Source organism: Bufo bufo, chromosome 2, assembly GCF_905171765.1.
Source record: "Bufo bufo chromosome 2, aBufBuf1.1, whole genome shotgun sequence".
Taxonomy (NCBI): domain Eukaryota; kingdom Metazoa; phylum Chordata; class Amphibia; order Anura; family Bufonidae; genus Bufo; species Bufo bufo.
In genome coordinates, this window is record NC_053390.1 from 383,062,258 (window position 1) to 383,085,649 (window position 23,392).

At 43.4% G+C, this 23,392-nt stretch overlaps 1 protein-coding gene and 1 long non-coding RNA gene across 10 annotated transcripts in view; both read right to left on the reverse strand.

Moving 5' to 3' along the window:
• The window catches only part of ELAVL2 (ELAV like RNA binding protein 2), a 178,777-nt gene that overhangs the window by 114,499 nt on the left and 40,886 nt on the right, over positions 1–23,392 (reverse strand). The gene's annotated exons all lie outside the window — the stretch shown is intronic.
• Positions 1,614–22,432, reverse strand: LOC120989229. Its single transcript, XR_005776243.1, has 3 exons — positions 22,422–22,432; positions 18,861–18,868; positions 1,614–1,797 (listed from the first exon to the last, which is right to left on the reverse strand). It is a non-coding gene; the product is annotated as an uncharacterized LOC120989229 (long non-coding RNA).

The following is a 23,392-nucleotide window of genomic DNA, read 5'->3' on the forward strand; positions in this document are numbered from 1 at the left end:
TAACTAGACTTCAGTAAGCAGTTAAAGGTGTTTTCCGAGATTATTTTCTTACCGATAACCTATGCTCAGGATAGGTCATCAGTTTCCGCGCAATGATCAGGTGGAAGGGCTAGACCATGCAAAAATAATTTTAAAAAAAATAGAAAATGTGGAAAGGTCCTCATATACAACATGCACAGTGCAAGAGCAAGACAATGGACATCTGATCTTTATTTTCTTTAAATAAGGAGGGAGGGACTCAAGGCAGTTTGTAGGATAAAGACAGCAGCAGCATCCTAGACACACAGATCCAGCAAGTATTACTTGGAGGGGCACACCCATAAAAGGACTGACAATAGGTCATCAGTATCTGTTTGGTGGGGTCTGACATCCGGGACCCCCACCACTCAACTTTTGAGAAGGCACAGTCACACCTCGGCTTTTCCTAGGCCAGTGACGACATATTCATCGATCACGTGGCCTAGGAGCAGCTCAGCCCAATAGAAGAGAATGCTGCTGAGCTGCAATACCAGGCACAGCCGCTATACAATGTACGGTGCTGTGCTTGGTAAGCTGTGAGAAGACACCGGTGCTCACAGGAACTCTAGTACCTTCTCACAATAGCTGATCGCCAGGGTTCAGGAGGATAGTTTTTCAGTACAAAAAAAAAGTTAGAAAACCTTTAACTTTTATTCTAATTTTTTTGGAATGAGTATGGGCAGTGATGCTGACCATTTTTGTAATATATTCTAATTACTGAAATCATACATTTCTACTCTGTTTTACAAGCGCCGTCTTCTCTTCTATGTAAACCAGCTCACAGTCACAACTGCAGCGGTGAGATGGTGTAATTACATCTCAGCCGTCCCACTCACTTCTTTGAGATGGCTCCTTCCTATACACTTGAACAGGAAGGAGCCGTCCCATTGATGTGAATAGGATGGCTGAGATGTAATTACACCTGCTCACCTCTGCAGTTGCGACGGCGAGCTGGTAAACAAAGAAGAAAAGGCAGCTCTCGTATGAGCGCTGCTTTCTCTTCAAATAGCTGATCTGAAATTGATGACCTATCCTGAGGTTAGGTCACCAATAAAAATTAAGTGGACAACCCCTTTAGTTAAACAGAAGGCAGGGGGCATTGCTAAAGCACAAAATGGTCCATTTCAGGGCTATTTTTCTAATAGAAATGTATGATTTCAGTAATTAAAGCATAATACAAAAATGGTCAGTATCACTGCCCCTACACATTAGGGCAAACTGCAGATCCACAAAACACTGACGCTGCCCGTGTGCACTACACAATTTGAGGAACGGAACCGGCTGTCTGCAAAACGAAGAATAGGACATGTTCTATTTTTTTTGTGGGGGCCATCTTTTGCAGCCCTACTGAAGAGAATGGGTTTGCATCCGATGCAAACCCAAACATTCGTGTGCATGAGACCATAAAGGGACACTGACAGGCCCAATTAGCATATTTAGGCATATGTCAGTACAGGTCTTATAAAGTCTATTAAAATCATCTAAGTATCCCCCCTGTCCACCTTATAAATACCGAAATATTAAGTTTTATAACCTGCTTGTCCGGTCACCAATCTGCCCAAGGGGCGGCGTTTCATCTGAAAATGCGCCCAGCCAGCCGCTCCCAACTGCCGTCTGCAGCCCCGCCCAGCTCATCAATATTCACTTCGTTGGGCGGCGGCTACAACTCTCCCGACTCAAGATTCTGCGCACAGCCCATTCGATCCTCCTGGCACGTCCTCCGTCCAATCTTCAGCACATGCGCCCGGCCGGGGTCACATCGCGCCTGCGTACAGAGCGCTGCAGCCCCTGCTTTATGCGCATGCGCTGGGCACTTGAGTCGGGAGAGTTGTAGCCGCCGCCCAGCGAAGTGAATATTGATGAGCTGGGCGGGGCTTCAGACGGCAGTTGGGAGCGGCTGGCTGGGCGCATTTTCAGATGAAACGCCGCCCCTTGGGCAGATTTGTGACCGGACAAGCAGGTTATAAAACTTAATATTTCGGTATTTATAAGGGGGACAGGGGGGATACTTAGATGATTTTAATAGACTTTATAAGACCTGTACTGACATATATATGCCTAAATATGCTAATTGGGCCTGTCAGTGTCCCTTTAAAGAAAAAAAGAATGACAATTGCACATCAAGCCTGTGTATTGGGCAACTTATTAGCAATTCTAAAAATAAAAATAAAAAACACGCATTCATAGTCCATTTGATGAATAGAAACGTGCTAAAAGGGGTTTGTGTAGAAAACTAGGATACAAAATGTTGTATGGTTACCAAAATGTGAAATTCTTTACATCTACTATAGGTTTTTATGAACTTAGTCTGGCAAAGTTGAAATGTCATTGGCTCAAACTGATGAACACATATGTAACACACGACTGCACATAAGGACAGCTGTGATCCTATTCCTGTTGGGCAGCCTTTGACTATATACACATTGGCATTTTTACCGAGTGACAACATGCATGGCTGACCGTGTGAAAGGAGAGGGAAAAAAACAACAAAAAAAAACAGTCTTTTTGCTGAAGTATAGTGCAGTTCCTGTGAACCAGGCCTTAACAGGATAAGGGATAGCAAACTTTTTATTGTTAACCACCTCCGGACCGCCTAACGCAGATTCGCGTTCCGGAGGTGGCAGCGCTGCGCACAGTCACGCATATACGCGTCATCTCGCGAGACGCGAGATTTCGCTCCAAGCCGGCCCGCGCATGCGCATCGCGGGCCGGCAAAAGTTAAACAACAAGTTCGTCACCAGCCTGCCAGCAACGATCATTGGCTGGCAGGCTGGCGATTTTTAAAAAATCCAATCACAAGCCATATAACAGATCATATTAGTAAATATGATCTGTTATATGGCTTGTCTGCTCCTGTGCTGGTCCTTTTCGTCGGTTGGATCCAGCACAGGAGCAGACTGAACTGTGAGTAGCACCAACACTACACCTTAGCCCCAGATCACCCCCCTGCACCCCAATTAACCCTTTGATCACCCCTTTGATCGCCCCTGTCAATCACCAGTGAAAGGAAAAAAAGTGATCAGTGTAAACTGTCACTTTTTTTTTTTCACTAGTATTGGCTGTTAGGTTTTAGGGATAGTTTAGGCCCCTTGGTTAGGTAGTTAGCGTCAGTTAGCGCCCACCCCACCGCACCGCAGTCACTTTTATTCGCTGAATAGCGTATCGCTAATCAGCATTTGTACTTTTATAGTATCTGTAAGTGATCAAAACTGATCACGGTCAGATCTATAATAGTATTAGTGTCACTTTAGTTCGCCCTCCACCCAAAACGCACTGTTTGCCCGATCAGGCCTGATCGGTCGCCCACACGTGCGTTCACCCACGCCCGCCCCACCGCAGTGACAAAAAATATATATTTTTTGATCACTGCACATTCATTTTACACGCACTGCGGCGATAAAAAAATCAGTTTTGATATTTTTTATCAACCGCAGCGGCCTCCGGTACTTCGCTAGCCTCCCCTTTGTAAGACAGGTTTGCTTTTTTTCTTGGGTAGTCTCAGGGAATACCCCTAAATTTAGTAGTCCAAAATGTCAAACAGGGGGTATTCTTCTGAAGAGGCCTACAGGATTCTGACCCAGTCGGATGAGGAGTGGGAACCCTCATCTGATGAATCTAGCGGGTCAGAATATGAACCTGTGGAAAGCAGTGGCTCTCTGACCCAAAGTTCGGACGAGGAGGTGGAGGTCCCTGGCAGCACCAGGCGTACCCGGCCCCATGTCGCTAGACCACAGGTTATGCAGGATCCGCTTCAAGAGCAGCAGAGTGGGGCTGTCGCTGCCGGATCACGTGGTGAGGCATACACCAGCAGCGCAGCCCTCCCTGGACCTAGTACCAGCACTGCCGTACAACATGGTGACGTGGCGAGCACCAGAAGGGCAGTTGAAGCTGGTACGGTGGCACGTGCACTAGTTACCCCGTCGCAGCCACCGCACAGACAGGCTCGTAGAGCCCCTAGAATCCCTGAGGTGCTGGCAAACCCTGATTGGCAGTCACCAACTTCAGCCGCACCTGTAGTTCCCCCTTTCACCGCCCAGTCTGGAGTTCGGGTTGAGACGGCTCAAATCGGTTCGGCCCTGGGATTTTTTGAGCTGTTCTTGACTGCGGAGCTCTTGGACTTAGTCGTGGCAGAGACCAACCAGTATGCCACACAATTTATATCCGCCAACCCGGGAAGCTTTTATGCCCAGCCTTTCCGGTGGAAACCAGTCCAAGTTTCCGAAATTAAAATTTTTTTGGGCCTTCTCCTCAACATGGGCCTGACAAAAAAGCATGAATTGCGGTCATATTGGTCAACGCACCCGATTCATCACATGCCCATGTTCTCTGCTGCTATGTCCAGGGCACGATTTGAGGCCATCCTCCGTTTCCTGCATTTTAGCGACAACACCACCTCCCGTCCCAGAGGCCACCCAGCTTTTGACCGGCTCCACAAAATTCGGCCCCTCATAGACCATTTCAACCAGAAATTTGCAGATTTGTATACCCCCGAGCAAAACATCTGCGTAGACGAGTCCCTAATACATTTTACCGGGCGCCTTGGCTTCAAACAGTACATCCCAAGCAAGCGTGCCCGGTATGGGGTCAAATTGTATAAGCTCTGTGAAAGGGCCACAGGCTATACCCACAAATTTCGTGTCTATGAGGGAAAAGATCAGACCCTGGAGCCGGTCGGTTGCCCTGACTACCTGGGGAGCAGTGGGAAGACAGTCTGGGACTTGGTGTCACCCTTATTCGGCAAGGGGTACCATCTTTATGTGGACAATTTTTACACAAGTGTGGCCCTCTTTAGGCATTTGTTTCTAGAACGGATTTGCGCCTGTGGCACCGCGCGAACTAGTTGCGTGGGCTTCCCCCAACGGCTTGTAACCACCCGTCTTGCAAGGGGGGAGAGAGCTGCCTTGTGTAACGAAGAACTGCTCGCGGTGAAATGGAGAGACAAGCGTGACGTTTACATGCTCTCCTCCATTCACGCAGACACTACAATCCAAATTGAGCGAGCAACCCGTGTCATTGAAAAGCCCCTCTGTGTCCACGACTATAATGCGCTCATGGGAGGGGTGGACTTCAATGACCAGATGTTGTCTCCGTATTTAGTTTCCCGCAGAACCAGACGCTGGTATAAGAAGGTGTCTGTATATTTAATTCAATTGGCGCTGTACAATAGTTTTGTTCTCTACAGTAAGGCTGGGAGAACACGATCTTTCCTCAAATTCCAGGAAGAGATCATCGAGAACCTCCTTTACCCAGGAGGTTCCGTGGCCCCATCCCCCAGTGTAGTTAGCCGTCTACACGAGCGACATTTCCCCAGTGTCGTTCCTGGTACCTCAACCCAACCGTCACCCCGAAAAAGATGTCGTGTCTGTAGCAGGAGTGGAATAAGGCGTGACACCCGCTATTTCTGTCCTGACTGTGCTGACCACCCTGCCCTATGCTATGGAGAGTGTTTCCGGAAGTACCACACACAGGTACACCTAGCATAGGGATTGCATCTCACAGGACAGGCACACAGGGCTATTAGGGCCCTTTTACTCTCAGCTGCTGCAAACCTCTCCTTTCACCTGGGATAAAGTGCATAACGTACTTCGCCACATCTTTGGGCGATTTGCGCTTTGCACATTGTCCCATGGGGAAGGAGAGGTTTGTTCTATAAAGGTAAAAAAAACTAAACAAAAAAAAAATTACCGGTAAGTAAAAAAGTTTAAAAAAGTTAATATGTTCTGCTCTAAAGTTAATAAAGTTATTGCTTTGCGGCCTGGTTTTTTCTTTTTTGTTTTGTTTTTTTTACCTTCCAGGTGGACCAACCGATTGACCAGCTGCAGCACTGATGTGCATTCGGACAGAAGCATTGTGCTGCTGTCAGATTACACGCAAGTCGGTGTATGCGGCGCTGCAAGACGAGATTTCTCCTCTGCAGTAAAAGATATGTTTGCGAGGCATATGAGCTGAGGAGGTGGCGGTGTTCATATACTTTGGCAAACACTTTGTATATATAAAAAAAAAAATTCCGGCAATGATTTATTCATCCACATCGATTGATGTGAATGGAGAAATCTGGTTTGCCAGGGCATACGAGCTGAAGTGGGTATGGATGTTGGGCGGAGCTCCTATGTCCTGGCAGACGCCTTTCCCCTCCTTTTTCTTTTTTTGGCAGAGATTTTTTCATCCACATTGATCGATGCGAATTAAGAAATCTGTGCCGTTCATTTTTTTCTTTCAGCCCAGAGGCTGAACGGAAAAAAAAAATCTCATTACCCGTATGCTCAATATAAGGAGAATAGCAGAAACTCCTAATGCTGGGCATACATGTAATGATTGCGGAGACCCTCAAATGCCAGGGCAGTACAAACACCCCACAAATAACACCATTTTGGAAAGAAGACACCCCAAGGTATTCGCTGAGGGGCATATTGAGTCCATGAAAGATTGAAACTTTTGTCCCAAGTTAGCGGAAAGGGAGACTTTGTGAGAACAAAATCCAAAAAATCTATTTCCGCTAACTTGTGCCAAATTTTTTTTTTTTTTCAATGAACTCGCCATGCCCCTCATTGAATACCTTGGGGTGTCTTCTTTCCAAAATGGGGTCACATGTGGGGTATTTATACTGCCCTGGCATTTTAGGGGCCCCAAAGCGTGAGAAGAAGTCTGGTATCCAAATGTCTAAAAATGCCCTCCTAAAAGGAATTTGGGCCCCTTTGCCCACCTAGGCTGCAAAAAAGTGTCACACATGTGGTATCTCCGTATTCAGCAGAAGTTGGGGAATATGTTTTGGGGTGTCATTTTACATATACCCATGCTGGGTGAGATAAATATCTTGGTCAAATGCCAACTTTGTATTAAAAAAATGGGAAAAGTTGTCTTTTGCCAAGATATTTCTCTCACCCAGCATGGGTATATGTAAAATGACACCCCAAAACACATTCCTTACCTTCTCCTGAGTACGGAGATACCAGATGTGTGACACTTTTTTGCAGCCTAGCTGGGCAAAGGGGCCCACATTCCAAAGAGCACCTTTCAGATTTCACAGGTCATTTACCTACTTACCAGACATTAGGGCCCCTGGAAAATGCCAGGGCAGTATAACTGCCCCACAAGTGACCCCATTTTGGAAAGAAGACACCCCAAGGTATTCCGTGAGGGGCATGGCAAGTTCCTAGAATTTTTTATTTTTTGTCACAAGTTAGTGGAAAATGATGATTTTTTTATTTTTTATTTTTTTTCATACAAAGTCTCCTATTCCACTAACTTGTGACAAAAAAAAAAAAAATTTCCATGAACTCACTATGCCCATCAGCGAATACCTTGGGGTCTCTTCTTTCCAAAATGGGGTCACTTGTGGGGTAGTTATACTGCCCTGGCATTCTAGGGGCCCAAATGTGTGGTAAGGAGTTTGAAATCAAATTCAGTAAAAAATGACCTGTGAAATCCGAAAGGTGCTCTTTGGAATATGGGCCCCTTTGCCCACCTAGGCTGCAAAAAAGTGTCACACATCTGGTATCTCCGTACTCAGGAGAAGGTGGGGAATGTGTTTTGGGGTGTCATTTTATATATACCCATGCTGGGTGAGAGAAATATCTTGGCAAAAGACAACTTTTCCCATTTTTTTATACAAAGTTGTCATTTGACCAAGATATTTATCTCACCCAGCATGGGTATATGTAAAAAGACACCCCAAAACACATTCCTCAACTTCTCCTGAGTACGGCAATACCACATGTGTGACACTTTTTTGCAGCCTAGGTGGGCAAAGGGGCCCATATTCCAAAGAGCACCTTTCGGATTTCACTCGTCATTTTTTACAGAATTTGATTTCAAACTCCTTACCACACATTTGGGCCCCTAGAATGCCAGGGCAGTATAACTACCCCACAAGTGACCCCATTTTGGAAAGAAGAGACCCCAAGGTATTCGCTGATGGGCATAGTGAGTTCATAGAACTTTTTATTTTTTGTCACAAGTTAGTGGAATATGAGACTTTGTAATAAAAAAAAAAAAAAAAAAAAAATCATCATTTTCCGCTAACTTGTGACAAAAAATAAAAAGTTCTATGAACTCACTATGCCCATCAGCGAATACCTTAGGGTGTGTACTTTCAGAAATGGGGTCATTTGTGGGGTGTTTGTACTGTCTGGCCATTGTAGAACCTCAGGAAACATGACAGGTGCTCAGAAAGTCAGAGCTGCTTCAAAAAGCGGAAATTCATATTTTTGTACCATAGTTTGTAAACGCTATAACTTTTACCCAAACCATTTTTTTTTTACCCAAACATTTTTTTTTTATCAAAGACATGTAGAACTATAAAATTAGAGCAACATTTCTATATGGATGTCGTTTTTTTTGCAAAATTTTACAACTGAAAGTGAAAAATGTCATTTTTTTGCAAAAAAATCGTTAAATTTCGATTAATAACAAAAAAAGTAAAAATGTCAGCAGCAATGAAATACCACCAAATGAAAGCTCTATTAGTGAGAAGAAAAGGAGGTAAAATTCATTTGGGTGGTAAGTTGCATGACCGAGCAATAAACGGTGAAAGTAGTGTAGGTCAGAAGTGTAAAAAGTGGCCTGGTCTTTCAGGGTGTTTAAGCACTGGGGGCTGAGGTGGTTAAAAAGGCAATTTCTCCTTTTTTTTTTTTAAAAACACACTGGTTTTGACCGCTACAAAAACTAACATACCCATAACTTTACTTTCCATGACAGACTATGAACAAATGAAATAGGTTTGCAGCATACAGGCATATAAATTAGGCTAATTTCACACTCTCGTTTCGTGCGGATTCGTCATGGTGTGAAAGTAGCGCTCATACGAGTAGTACAATGCAGACAAATGTAGCCTTTTCTGCATAACTAACATTGCTGTCTTCTAAAGTTATAAAGGGTCAGAGATTATCATAATTGCAGAAAATATGATGGCCCTCTGAACTACAAAAGGTTAATTCATGCCAATACGAGTCAATAATATTAAGGGGTTGTCAAGTCAAAAACACACAAGTGCACAAGGGGTTCAAAAGAAAAGTACAGTAATATATACATAAAAGTAATGTCCACATACCTTCTATTTTAGGAAATGCCAGTTTGTAAATCCGCAAAGCATGGCAGAAAAGAAAATGCAGGTGAATCAGCAGGAAGGGACAAAAAAACAAAAAACACAATTTAAAGAAAGCGGCGTGCAATTTAATGCATGTGTGAAATCAGATTACATTTGGAGAAACTATAAAAATTCATCAGCAAGTATAAAAGAAAAAAAAAAAGGTTTTCTTAAGTGACGCATAATAGATCACTTGGTAAATATGTAAAGCCGCTTGTTAGGAAATAAACTCAAAGCAGAAGAGGGCAAGTTTAAAAATATTAAGTATTTGCAAGCTCAGCAGATATTTTTCAAGCTAGCCACAGGTGTCACTTTCCCTGTCAATGTCCTGAGGACACCGGCTGTCACACATATGGAAGGCTTGATGATGCTCCTAAGCTTTTAGGCAGTTTTTTCTGACTGCATTAGGCCTCCAGCACAACACTACGGAGGTCTTCTAGACTGGTGCCAGTTTCAGATGAGTAACACGTGTATTCATACACCTCCATTACAGCCAAGTATCAGCCCAAACACACCTGGGCACTTGCCTGTAAGACAGGCAAACAAACACACCCACCATTCACTCAGCTGAAACTACTGGGGGAGCATACCACTTATTTTTCATATAGGTCTGATAAAAAAATAATAATGCTTTGGCATAAAAAGAGTCCGATAGAATGGGACCTTACAAATTGATGCAGATTACAGCCTGGAGCTTGGACAGAGCTGTAATAAGGTCAGAAACATGCGCCATAACACATTCTACTTAGGGCGTGTGTGCACCCTGCCCGTATTGCGGACCACTAACATCAGGTTCGCAATATACAGACACCAGCCATGTGCACTCCTTATAACCCACTGACTTAAAAGTATCCTCAAGATACAGAGCGGTGCAGAGGCACAGATCGGAAGTGCTTCTGTGGGATTTTGATCCGTGCCTCCACACCGCAAAAAAAAATAGAACATGTCCTATTATTTTGTGGCGCGGACCATCTTTTGCAGATCACGGACCTATTCAAGTCAAAAGGCGTGCACAAGGATGGTGCCCGTGCATTGCGGACCGCCATTTGTAGTCGACAATACAGGCACGAGACACACGCTCATATGCATGAGCCCTTAATCTGGGTAAGAATGACTGACTACTGACCACACAGCATAAAAGGTCAATGGCAGATCAGAGATTGTAATATAAAAACCCACAAACATGAACTAAAACCAGATGGCAATAGTGAGACATCCAAAACAAAAGCCCCCCTTCTACTTCATGTTGTTAGTCTGACTCTAGGACTTATCGAAGACAGATGGGACAAGGGTTACCTAAGGAGGCATAGTTTAGGCCTGTCAGCAGTAAACAGGACCCGCTGCTCACAATGATTGCAGATGCACAGTAGCAGTCCTTCATCCCCATACAGGAGGGATGATTGCTGTATCTGAATGATCGGGCAAGCAAGGAGAAATGACCACTGCCATGTAAAGGTGCGCTTCACTTACCTAGTCACAAACATAGTACAAGTAGAAGAAACCGGAACAAACCACTCTCCTTGTACCAAACTATTATTTAAGAGGCACTAGCACTGGAAAGACAAACTGGAGGGCTCCTTAGGCCTCTTTCACACTTGCGTTGTCCAGATCCGGCGTGTACTCCACTTGCCGGAATTACACGCCGGATCCGGAAAAACGCAAGTGTACTGAAAGCATTTGAAGACTGAACCGTCTTCCAAATGCGTTCAGTGTTACTATGGCACCCAGGACGCTATTAAAGTCCTGGTTGCCATAGTAGGAGCGGGGATCGGGGGAGCAGTATACTTACAGTCCGTGCGGCTCCCGGGGCGCTCCAGAGTGACGTTAGAGCGCCCCATGCGCATGGATGACGTGATCCATGTGATCACATGATCCATGCGCTTGGGGCGCCCTGACGTCACTCTGGAGCGCCCGGGGAGCCGCACGGACGGTAAGTATGCTGCTCCCCTGCTCTCCACTACACTTTACCATGGCTGCCAGGACTTTAGCGTCCCGGCAGCCATGGTAACCACTCTGAAAAAGCTAAATGTCGGCTCCGGCAATGCGCCGAAACGACGTTTAGCTTAAGGCCGGATCCGGATCAATGCCTTTCAATGGGCATTAATTCCGGATCCGGCCTTGCGGCAAGTGTTCCGGATTTTTGGCCGGAGCAAAAAGCGCAGCATGCTGCGGTATTTTCTCCGGCCAAAAAACGTTCCGTTCCGGAACTGAAGACATCCTGATGCATCCTGAACGGATTTCTCTCCATTCAGAATGCATTAGGATAATCCTGATCAGGATTCTTCCGGCATATAGCCCCGACGACGGAACTCTATGCCGGAAGACAAGAACGCAAGTGTGAAAGAGCCCTTAGACAGGAATTCAGACCTCCATAAGCAGTCTGCACTGTATAATACTCAAAGCTACAATAAAATTCATTTAACCCCTTCTCAACCACCAATTTACACTGGGAGTCAGGTATTTAAATATGGTGCCCATTCATAGGTGCCTTGTGTTCCTAACAGCAGACACTGGGGCTAATGTTTACGATCAAAGATTACGTCAATCTCACACATTTAACTCCAAATGTGACCACCGCATCTAGGAGCTCAAAAATCCAGGATCACATGCTCCTGGGTGTGCAACACCTCACTTCAGTGGGGATCAGGAGCCGGAAAGTGTGTGCAGCAGCCCCAGTCATCCTGAATGATAAAAGGTTGCCACAGGTAGGTTCCTATAGAGACCCCGTCTGTGGCAGGGCTCCATTGGAAACGCTCATAGTCACCAACGCTAATGCACTCAGGTCTATGAGAGAAGCAATCTAATAATTGTTTAAGTTCCCTAGAGGGAACTATTAAGTGTAAATGAAAATTATATAAAAATATTTAAAACTATAAAAATTCAAAATCACCTCCCTTTCCCCAAAATTGAAATGAATAAAAAAAAAAAAAAAAATCACCATGGACATCGCTGCATGTGAAAAACGCCCGTACTATTAAAATATCAAAATGGTGGCATTTGAAAGTACATCTTGTCCGGCAAAAAAGCAAACCCTCATATGGCTATGTGAACGGAAAAATAAAGTTATGACTCTGGGAAGGCAAAGAGTAAAAAACAAAGAAAAGAAAAAAAGAGGAGGGGGGGGGAATGGTCTCGTCCAGAAGGGGTTAATCTGGATTCTAAGGGCAGATATTCAAAGGGTCTTAGGCCCTCTCCGTTTTGCGGGCCGTTTTTTGCGTTCTGTATACGGTCCGTATACGGAACCATTCATTTCAATGGTTCTGCAAAAAAACGGAATGTACTCTGTATGCATTCCGTTTTCGTATTTCCGTTCCGTTGAAACATAGAACATGTCCTATATTTGGCCGCAAATCACGTTCCGTGGCTCCATTAAAGTCTATGGGTCCGCAAAAAAACGGAATGCATAAGGAAATGCATCCGTATGTCTTCCGTATCCGTTCCGTTTTTTGCGGAACCATCTATTGAAAATGCTATGCCCAGCCCAATTTTTTCTATGAAATTACTGTATATGCCATACGGAAAAACTGAACGGAAAAACGGAACGAAAACAAAAAACGGAACGGATCCGTTTAAAACGGACAGCAAAACACTGAAAAAGCCATACGGTCGTGTGAAAGAGGCCTTAAACAAATGTTTAAGGTTATCTGGAATCTCACAGGAAGAGAAAAAAAACAAGGAATGGCTGACAATTAATGTGAATTTGTTTTCCCCTCACAGATAGAATTCGTAATCTGTTATATAACAGTCATTTCGGAATAATTGAAAATCTGCCACCTGTCAGGTCCTGTTAACACTGCACACTGTGCTGCTGCAGACACCATTACATTTCTATGCCTTGGGTGTCCCCGTGCTCAAGATCTTCCCTATTAGAAAGTGTTGCTGCCATCCTGACAGATTTGGCTCACAATCACTGATGGAAATCACTGACCAAATCAATTTTTATACTACAGTTTTTGCACGCACGATCTGTGCGTGTGTGCTGCAGTGCACCGATCAGTAGTGTGCTCAGTAGCATTTGCACATTTAATTTTTTATTTATTTTTTGGTGTGAAAAAAGACCTGCAGTTAGTGGTAGTTAGAATATATATTTCAAATTTGTTACAAGCCCTTTCACGTGTGAAAACACTACATACACACCCCACACTAAATAAAGGTTTAAACGTTTCACACATCACACCCCAATAAAATAAAAATGGCTCGTCCATCCCAACGTGTATACTCAGCTGAAGAGGCATACGCCATGCTTACCTCCAATACTGAGTCTGCCAGTGAGGGAGAAGAGGATGCCACTTTCCTCTATCCCCTCATCATAGAAACATAAACATAGAATGTGTCGGCAGATAAGAACCATTTGGCCCATCTAGTCTGCCCAATATACTGAATACTATGAATAGCCCCTGGCCCTATCTTATATGAAGGATGGCCTTGTGCCTATCCCATGCATGCTTAAACTCCTTCACTGTATTTGCAGCTACCACTTCTGCAGGAAGGCTATTCCATGCATCCACTACTCTCTCAGTAAAGTAATACTTCCTTATATTACTTTTAAACCTTTGCCCCTCTAATTTAAAACTGTGTCCTCTTGTGGTAGTTTTTCTTCTTTTAAATATGCTCTCTTCCTTTACCGAGTTGATTCCCTTTATGTATTTAAAAGTTTCTATCATATCCCCTCTGTCTCTTCTTTCTTCCAAGCTATACATATTAAGGTCCTTTAACCTTTCCTGGTAAGTTTTATCCTGCAATCCATGTACTAGTTTAGTAGCTCTTCTCTGAACTCTCTCTAGAGTATCTATATCCTTCTGGAGATATGGCCTCCAGTACTGCGCACAATACTCCAAGTGAGGTCTCACCAGTGTTCTGTACAGCGGCATAAGCACTTCACTCTTTCTACTGCTTATACCTCTCCCTATACATCCAAGCATTCTGCTGGCATTTCGTGCTGCTCTATTACATTGTCTTCCCACCTTTAAGTCTTCTGAAATAATTACTCCTAAATCCCTTTCCTCAGATACTGAGGTCAGGACTGTGTCAAATATTCTATATTCTGCCCTTGGGTTTTTACGCCCCAGGTGCATTATCTTGCACTTATCCACATTAAATTTCAGTTTCCAGAGTTCTGACCATTCTTCTAGTTTTCCTAAATCCTTTTCCATTTGGCGTTTCCCTCCAGGAACATCAACCCTGTTACATATCTTTGTGTCATCAGCAAAAAGACAAACCTTACCAGCGAGGCCTTTTGCAATATCACTTATGAAGATATTAAACAAAATCGGTCCCAGTACAGATCCCTGTGGAACCCCACTGGTAACATTACCTTGTTTTGAATGTTCTCCATTGACTACAACCCTCTGCTGTCTGTCACTCAGCCACTGCCTAATCCACTCAACAATATGGGAGTCCATGCTCAATGACTGCAGTTTATTGATAAGTCTTCTATGTGGGACAGTGTCAAAAGCCTTACTAAAATCTAGATATGCGATGTCTACTGCACCTCCACCGTCTATTATTTTATTCACCCAGTCAAAAAAATCTATAAGATTTGTTTGACATGATCTCCCTGAAGTAAACCCATGTTGTTTTTCATCTTGCAATCCATGGGATTTTAGATGTTCCACAATCCTATCCTTTAATAGGGTTTCCATTAATTTGCCTACTATTGATGTCAGACTCACTGGTCTATAGTTGCTCGATTCCTCCCTACTACCTTTCTTGTGAATGGGCACGACATTTGCCAATTTCCAATCTTCCGGGACGACTCCTGTTACTAATGATTGGTTAAATAAATCTGTTAATGGTTTTGCCAGCTCACCACTAAGCTCTTTTAATAATTTTGGGTGTATCTCATCAGGCCCCTGTGACTTTTCTGTCTTCACCTTAGACAGCAAACTTAGAACATCTTCCTCTGTAAAGATACATGCATCAAACGATTTAATAGTCATTCTTTCTAGTGGAGGTCCTTCTCCTTTTTCTTTTGTAAAAACTGAACAGAAGTATTCATTAAGGCAGTCGGCTAGCCCTTTATTCTCTTCTACATACCTTCCGTCCTTTGTTTTTAATTTAGTTATTCCTTGTTTTAATTTCCTTTTTTCATTTATATATCTGAAGAATGTCTTATCCCCTTTTTTCATAGACTGAGCTAGTTTTTCTTCTGCCTGCGCTTTAGAAGTTCTTATAACTTGCTTGGCCTCTCTCTGCCTAATCTTGTAGATTTCCTTATCTTCATTGCTCTGGGTTTTTTTATAATTACAAAATGCTAGCTTTTTATTTTTAATGATTTGGGCCACTTCTGCTGAGTACCACATTGGTCTCCTCCTTTTTTTGCTTTTACTGACGAGTCTAATGCAATTTTCTGTTGCCTTCAATAATGCACCTTTTAAGTAGTCCCATTTCTCCTGGACTCCATGTAATCCGTTCCAGTCTGATAAGGACTCATTTATGACTAATTTCATTTTTGAAAAGTCTGTTTTTCTAAAATCTAAAACTTTTGTTTTTGTGTGGTGGGACTCTTTCACAGTTCTTATATTAAACCACACTGACTGGTGATCACTAGATCCCAAGGTTTCGCCTACAATGACATCATATACCGAATCCCCGTTTGTGAATACCAAATCCAAAATGGCCTCCCTCCGGGTTGGCTCCTCTAGAAGGTGCCCCAGGGTAGCAGAGGAGGCAGTCACCCAGAGTGAATCCTTACAGACCCCACCCCCTGATGATCATCAGCCCCAAATTCCAGAGTTTATGGGAAACTCTGGAATCCCAATTTATTGCACAGGCTTCATAGAAATAGATTTTTTTCAAAATCTTTCTCAGAAGATTTTATAAATTTGATGGTGACCCAAACAAATTTATATGCCCAGCAATTTATTTCCCAGAACCCTACTTCGCCATATGCTAAACCCCTAGGTTGGACCCCATTAAGGGCAGCAGAGATGATGACATTTTGGGGACTCCTGCTGCATATGGGCGTTGTAAAAAAAAAAAAAAAAAACATTAGGCAATATTGGAGTTCAGACATTTTCTACCAGACTCCAATTTACAGTCAGATCATGACCCGGAATCGATTTGATTCAATTCGGAAATTCCTACACTACAATGACGATGCACAGTGCCCACCCCAAAACGACCCAACGTTTGACCGTCTGTTCAAAGCTAGGCCACTTCAGCACCAAGTTTGCTGAGGTGTACAACCCTGATAAAAATGTCAGTGTAGACGAGTCCCTATTACTGTTCAAAAGGAGGATTAGATTCCGCAAGTACCTGCCTAGCAAACGGGCAAGGTATGGCATAAAAATGTACAAACTTTGTGAGTAGCTCTAGGTACACACGCAAATTCCGCGTTTATGAAGGGAGAGATTCCCGGATAGAACCCCCAGAATGCCCCCCCATCCTAGGAGTTAGTAGAAAGATTGTGTGGGAATTACTGCACCCACTGCTGGATATTCAGGTCCCTAACTGCCAGAGGTCCTGTGGCTTGCAGCACAATGCGCAAATATCAGAGAGAGGCTTCCCTAGATCCCTGGTAGGGCAAACACTGAGAATGGGTGAAAGTAGGGCTCTCCTCCATAATAACATACTGGTGGTTAAGTATAAGGACAAGAGGGACGTCCTTGTACTGACCCAAATTCACACCAACGCCAGCTCCCCTGGCCCTGTATGTGGTACCACAACCACTACCTCCAAACCAGTTTGCATCCTGGACTACAACAGGCACATAGGAGGGGTGGATCTTGCAGATCAACTTATGAAGCCCTACAGTGCCACACAAAAAACAAAAGTGTGGTGCAAAATGCTGTGCTATTTCATTCTGCAGGCAACAGAGGAACTTTCCTTCAGTTTCAAGGGGTGGTAATCAAGGCCCTTATTTTTCAAACCCAGGCTGGGGAGGGTCCCAGTACTTCATTATGTTACGGTGCCTGTGTTGTACCAAGGCAATATTTTCCAGGTCAAGTCCCCAAGACAGCAAGGAAGGGAAAGACTCCAAAAAGATGCAGGGTGTGTTCCAAAAGGGGGATAAGGAAAGACACCATTAACCACTGTGAAACCTGCCCTGAAAAACCTGGCCTGTGTATGCAGGATTGTTTCAGAATCTACCACATCCATGAAATATTTATTTAATCCTTTATGCTCGCTGTAATATTTCCACTTTATATCTCTGATTTAGTCCACCTCGCTTTCATATCCACTTTCCAACAACCACTACATATTTTTTTCTGTGAAAGAACCGTGCCCTTTCTACCCCTTAACCACTTGCCATCTGGGCTATTTGCCCCCTTCCTGACCAGGCCAAATTTTGCAAAACTGACATATCTCACTTTATGTGGTAATAACTTTGGAACGTCTTTATTTATCCAAGTCATTCAGAGATTGTTTTCTCGTGACACATTGTACTTCATGATAATCATAAATTTGAGTCAAAATATTTCACCTTTATTTATGAAAAAATCCCAAATTTACCCAAAAATTTGAAAAATTCGCAATTTTCTAAATTTCAATTTCTCTGCTTTTAAAACAGAAAGTGATACCTCATAAAATATTTATTATTTAACATTCCCCAAATGTCTACTTTATGTTGGCATCATTTTGGAAATGTCATTTTATTTTTTTAGGACGTTAGAAGGCTTAGAAGTTTAGAAGCAATTCTTCAAATTTATAAGAAAATTGCCAAAACCCACTTTATAAGGACCAGTTCAGGTCTGAAGTCACTTTGGGGGCCTACATAGTAGATACCCCCATAAATGACCCCATTGTAGAAACTACACCCCTCAAGGTATTCAAAACCGATTTTACAAACTTTGTTAACCCTTTAGGCGTTCCACAAGAATTAAAGGAAAATGGAGATCAAATTTTTAAATTTCACTTTTTTGGCAGATTTTCCATTTTAATCAATTTTTTTCTTTAACACATCGATGGTTAACAGCCAAACAAAACTCAATATTTATTACCCAGATTCTGCGGTTTACAGAAACACCCCACATGTGGTCATAAACTGCTGTATGGGCACACAGCAGGGCGCAGAAGAAAAGGAACTCCACATGGTTTTTAGATGCCATGTCCCATTTGAAGCCCCCTGATGCACCCTTACAGTAGAAACTCCCAAGAAGTGACCCCATTTTGGAAACTAGGGGATAAGGTGCCAGTTTTATTAGTACTATTTTTGGGTACATATGATTTTTTGATCATTCATTATAACACTTTATGGGGCAAGGTGACCAAAAAATTGGTTGTTTTAGCACAGTTTCTATTTATTTAATTTTACAGCGTTCACCTGAGGGGTTCAGTCAAGTGACATTTTTATAGAGCAGATCGTTACGGACGTGGCGATACCTAATATGTATACTTTTTCTCATTTATTAAAGTTTTACACAAGAATAGCATTTTTAAAACAAAAAAATTTTTTTTTAATGTGTCCATGTTCTGAGAGCTATAGTTTTTTTATTTTTTGAGAGATTTTCTTATGTAGGGGCTCATTTTTTGCGGGATGAGGTGACGGTTTTATTGGTACTATTTTGAGGGACATACGCGCTTTTGATCACTTGGTGTTGCACCTTTTGTGATGCAAGGTGACAAAAATTGCTTGTTTTGACACCGTTTTTTTTTTTTTTTTTACGTGTTCATCCGAGGGGTTAGGTCATGTGATATTTTTATAGAGCTGGTTTTTACGGACGTGGCAATACCCAATATGTATACTTTTTTTTATTTTTTCTATTTTTCTTTTTTTTTTTTTTTCATTCCTTACTTGGGGACTTTTTTTTTTTACATGTGAAACTTTTTTTATTTTTTTATTTTCAACCTTTTATTTTTATTTTTTTTATTTTACACTTTTCGTCCCCCATAAGGTCATACAAGACCTCTGGGGGACATTTACTTCACTTTTTTATTTTTTTTCACAGTTGATTTCTCCTGTAACTGGGGCTGACATAGTAGCCCCAGTTACAGGACAAATGCACCCCTATAGAGGCTGTACAGCAGCAATCCTGCGCTGTACAGCCTCACAGCAGGGCTGATCGAGGTCTCAGAGACCTCACACAGCTCCTGCACACTCCGGTCACGGCGGTCACATGACCGCCGGGCCGGAACAGGAAGCGCACAGCGCTTCCTTCTCTGCAGACACAGCACTCGGTGAGCGCTGTGTCTGCAGCGATCTAGAAGGCAGGGACACCTGGGCACTGTCCCTGCCTTGTCTTAGGGTTGCCCTGCTGTCACTGACAGCGGGCAACCCGATCAGCAGCTGCACGATTAGCGTGCAGCTGCTATTTCTGAAAGGACGTTTTAGAACGTGCTTTCAGAAATAGACGTCTACCCATAGGACGTTTATATCCTATGGGCGGACGTAAAGCGGTTAAAATGTTCGTACGGGGGTGCACTTTCCAAAAAGGGGTCACTTTTTTTTATTTCAGGGAACCTCAGGAATTTTTTAAATGCGACATGGCACCTAAAATCCATGTCTGTTTATTCAGGCCTGCAAAAAACATTTTTTGCACTTTGCCTCTAGAGCCATGCTGTGCACTCATACAGCAGGCTACAAGCACATATGGAGTGTTTGCAAAAAGGGGAGAAAATGGGGAACATATACTGGGGTGCATTTTCTCCTTTAACCCCTTGTGAAAGGGACAAATTGGGGTCTGCTAGTAAATTTTCATTTTTACAAATGTGTGCTTTGAAATCCTCTCTAGTATTTCTGCCTTCTGTGAGACACCTGTTTGCTAAAAAGTACCCTTTCCACCACTTAAAATGTTCATACGGGAGTGCTCTTTCCAAAATGGGGTCACTTCACTTGGGGTTTTTCATTTCTGGGGACCTCAGGAATTTATTTAATGCAACATGGCACCTAAATTACATGTCTGCCAATTCAGGTCAGCAAAATTCATATTTAGCTGTTTGACTCTAGAGCCCTGCCATGCGCTCATACATCATTTTTTTAGCACATATGGGGTGTTGGCGTATTCGGGGGGGAAATGGGGAACAAAATGTGGGGTGCATTTTGTCCTGTTATTCCTTGTGAAAGTGAAAAATGTGGGTGTAAAGCAACTTTTTCTGGGGAAAAATTTTTAATTTTTCATTTTCACAGCCAAGCGTTCCTAATTCTGTGAATCGCCCGATGGGCGAGTGCTCACTACACACCTTGAAATATTCCTTGAGGGGTGTAGTTTCCGGAATGGGGTCACTTTTTTGGGGTTCCCACTCTAGGGGTACCTCAGGGTGTGTTCAATTGCAAGATGGCGCCTGTCAATTATTCCGGTGAAATCTGCCTTCGAGAAGCCATGTGGTGCTCCTTTCCTTCTGACCCCTGTTGTATGCCCAGTATACAAGCATATATGGGGTATTGCTGTAATCCAGAGAAAATGCGCAATAAATTAGGGGGTGCATTTTCTCCAGTTCCCCCTTGTGAAAGTGACAAATTTGGGTCTAAAGTCCATTTTTCTGGAATTTTTATGTTTTATTTTTCATTTTCACAGCCAATTCCATGAATCACTGTTGAGGACTAAGTTCTCACTATACATCTTGAAATATTCCTTGAGAGGTGTAGTTTCCAGAATGGGGTAACTTTTTTGGGGTTTCCAGTCTAGGGGTACCTCAGGCTGTCTTAATATGAGACATAGCTCCCAAAAGCAAATCCTGCAAAATCTGTCCTCCAAAAGCCCTATGGCGCTACTTCCCTTGTGAACCCTGCCAAACATCCATACATAATTTTTTCAGTTTTGGTGTATTCGGGGGGAAATGGGGAACAAAATGTGGGGTGCATTTTGTCCTGTTTCCCCTTGAGAAAGTGAAAAATGTGGGTGCAAAGCAACTTTTTCAGGAAAAAATTTTAAATTTTAATTTTCACAGCTAATCTTTTCCCAATTCTATGAAACGCCTGATGGGTCAAAGTGCTCACTACACACTTTGAAATATTCCTTGACGGGTGTAGTCACTTTTGGGGGGTTTCCACCGTAGGGCCACCTCAGGGTATCTTCATATGAAACATAAGCTCCCAATTACCATTCCAGCTAAATCTGCTCTCCAAAAATCATATGGTGCTCCTTCCACTCTGACGCCTGCTGTGCGCCCATACATCAGTTTTTAAGCACACATGGGGTGTTTCTGTAAACTCCAGATTCAGGGTAATAGATTGGAGTTTTTTTGGGCTGTAAACCCTTGATGTGTTGCAGAAAAAATATATAAAAATTTAAAATCTGCAAAAAAAAGTGAAATTTTGAAATTTCATTCCCATTTTCATTTAATTCTCGTGGGGCACCTAAAGGGTTAACAAAGTTTGTAAAACCCGTTTTGAATAGAGTGAGGGGTGAAGTTTCTAAAGTGGGGTGATTTATGGGTGGTTTCCACTATGTAAGCCTCAGAACGTGACTTCATAACTAAACTGGTCCTGAAAAAATTGGGGTTTGGAAATGTTATTAAAAATTTTAAGATTTGCTTCTAAACTTCGAAGGCTACTTTCACACTTGCGTTCGGGGTTCCGCTTGTGAGTTCCGTTTGAAGGCTCTCACAAGCGGCCCCGAACGGATCCGTACTGCCCCAATACATCCTGAGTGATGCGGATCCGCTCAGAATGCATCAGTTTGGCTCCGCTTGGCCTCCGTTCCGCTCAGCAGGCGGACACCCGAACGCAGCTTGCAGCGTTTTTGTGTCCGCCTGGCCGTGCGGAGCCAAACGGATCCGTCCAGACTTACAATGCAAGTCAATGGGGACGGATCCGTTTGACGTTGACAATATGGTGCAATTGCAAACGGATCCGTCCCCCATTGACTTTCAATGTAAAGTCCATATTAATATACCATCAGATCGGAGTTTTCTCCAATCCGATGGTATATTTTAACTTGAAGCGTCCCCATCACCATGGGAACGCCTCTATGTTAGAATATACCATCGGATTTGAGTTAGATCGTGAAACTCAGATCCGACAGTATATTCTAACACAGAGGCGTTCCCATGGTGATGGGGACGCTTCAAGTTAAAATATACCATCGGATTGGAGAAAACTCAAGTTAGAATATACTAAAAGAACTGTGTACATGACTGCCCCCTGCTGCCAGGCAACAGACCCCCCCCCCCCCCATTTTTAACTCATTGGTGGCCAGTGCGCCCCCCCCCCCCCCCATTTTTAACTCATTGGTGGCCAGTGTGGCCGCCCCCCCCCCCCTAATTAACATGACCGATCCCCCATCATTGGTGGCAGCGGAGAGTTCAGATCGGAGTCCCAGTTTAATCGCTGGGACTCCGATCGGTAACCATGGCAACCAGGACGCTACTGCATTCCTGGCTGCCATGGTTACTTAGCAATTTTACAAGCATTATACTTACCTGCGATGTCTGTGACCGGCCTGGCGCTCCTCCTACTGGTAAGTGAAAGGTCTGTGCGGCGCATTGCTTAAAGCACAGAATTTTCACTTACCAGTAAGAGGAGCGCCCGGCCGGTCACAGACATCGCAGGTAAGTATAATGCTTCTAAAATTGCTAAGTAACCATGCCAACCAGGACTGGAGTAGCGTCCTGGTTGCCATGGTTACCGATCGGAGTCCCAGCGATTAAACTGGGACTCCGATCGGAACTCTCCGCTGCCACCAATGATGGAGGATCGGTCATTTTAATTAGGGGGGGCGGCCGCACTGGCCACCAATGAGTTAAAAACAGGGCAGGGGGGCCGCACTGGCCAATGAGTTAAATACAGGGGAGGGGGGGGGGGGGGGGGTCTGCCCCCTGCTGCCTGGCAGCACCTGCCAGGCAGCAGGGGGCAGTCATGTACACAGTTCTTTTAGTATATTCTAACTTGAAGCGCCCCCATCACCATGGGAAAGCCTCTGTTAGAATATACTGTCGGATCTGAGTTTTCACGAAGTGAAAAATCAGATCTGAAAAAAACAGTTATGCAAACGGATCCGTTCTGAATGGATGCAAGCGTTTGCATTATAGGAGCGGATCCGTCTGTACGGATCCGCTCCTAACGCAAGTGTGAAAGTAGCCTAAGCCTTTTAACGTCCCAAAAAAATAAAATGTAATTTTCAAAATGATCCAAACATGAAGTGGACATATGGGGAAAGTAATAATTATAATTGGAGTTATTATTATAAAAGTCGAAAAATTGAATTTTTTGTAAATTTGGTACTTTTTTATCAATAAAAATGAAATGTTTTTTACTCAATTTTACCACTGTCATTAAGTAAAATATGTGACTAGAAAACAATCTCAGAATGGCTTGGATAAGTAAAAGCGGTTTAAAGTTATTACCACAAAGTGACACGTCAGATTTGCTCAAAATGGCCTGGGCAGAAAGGTAAAAATTGGCCCGGT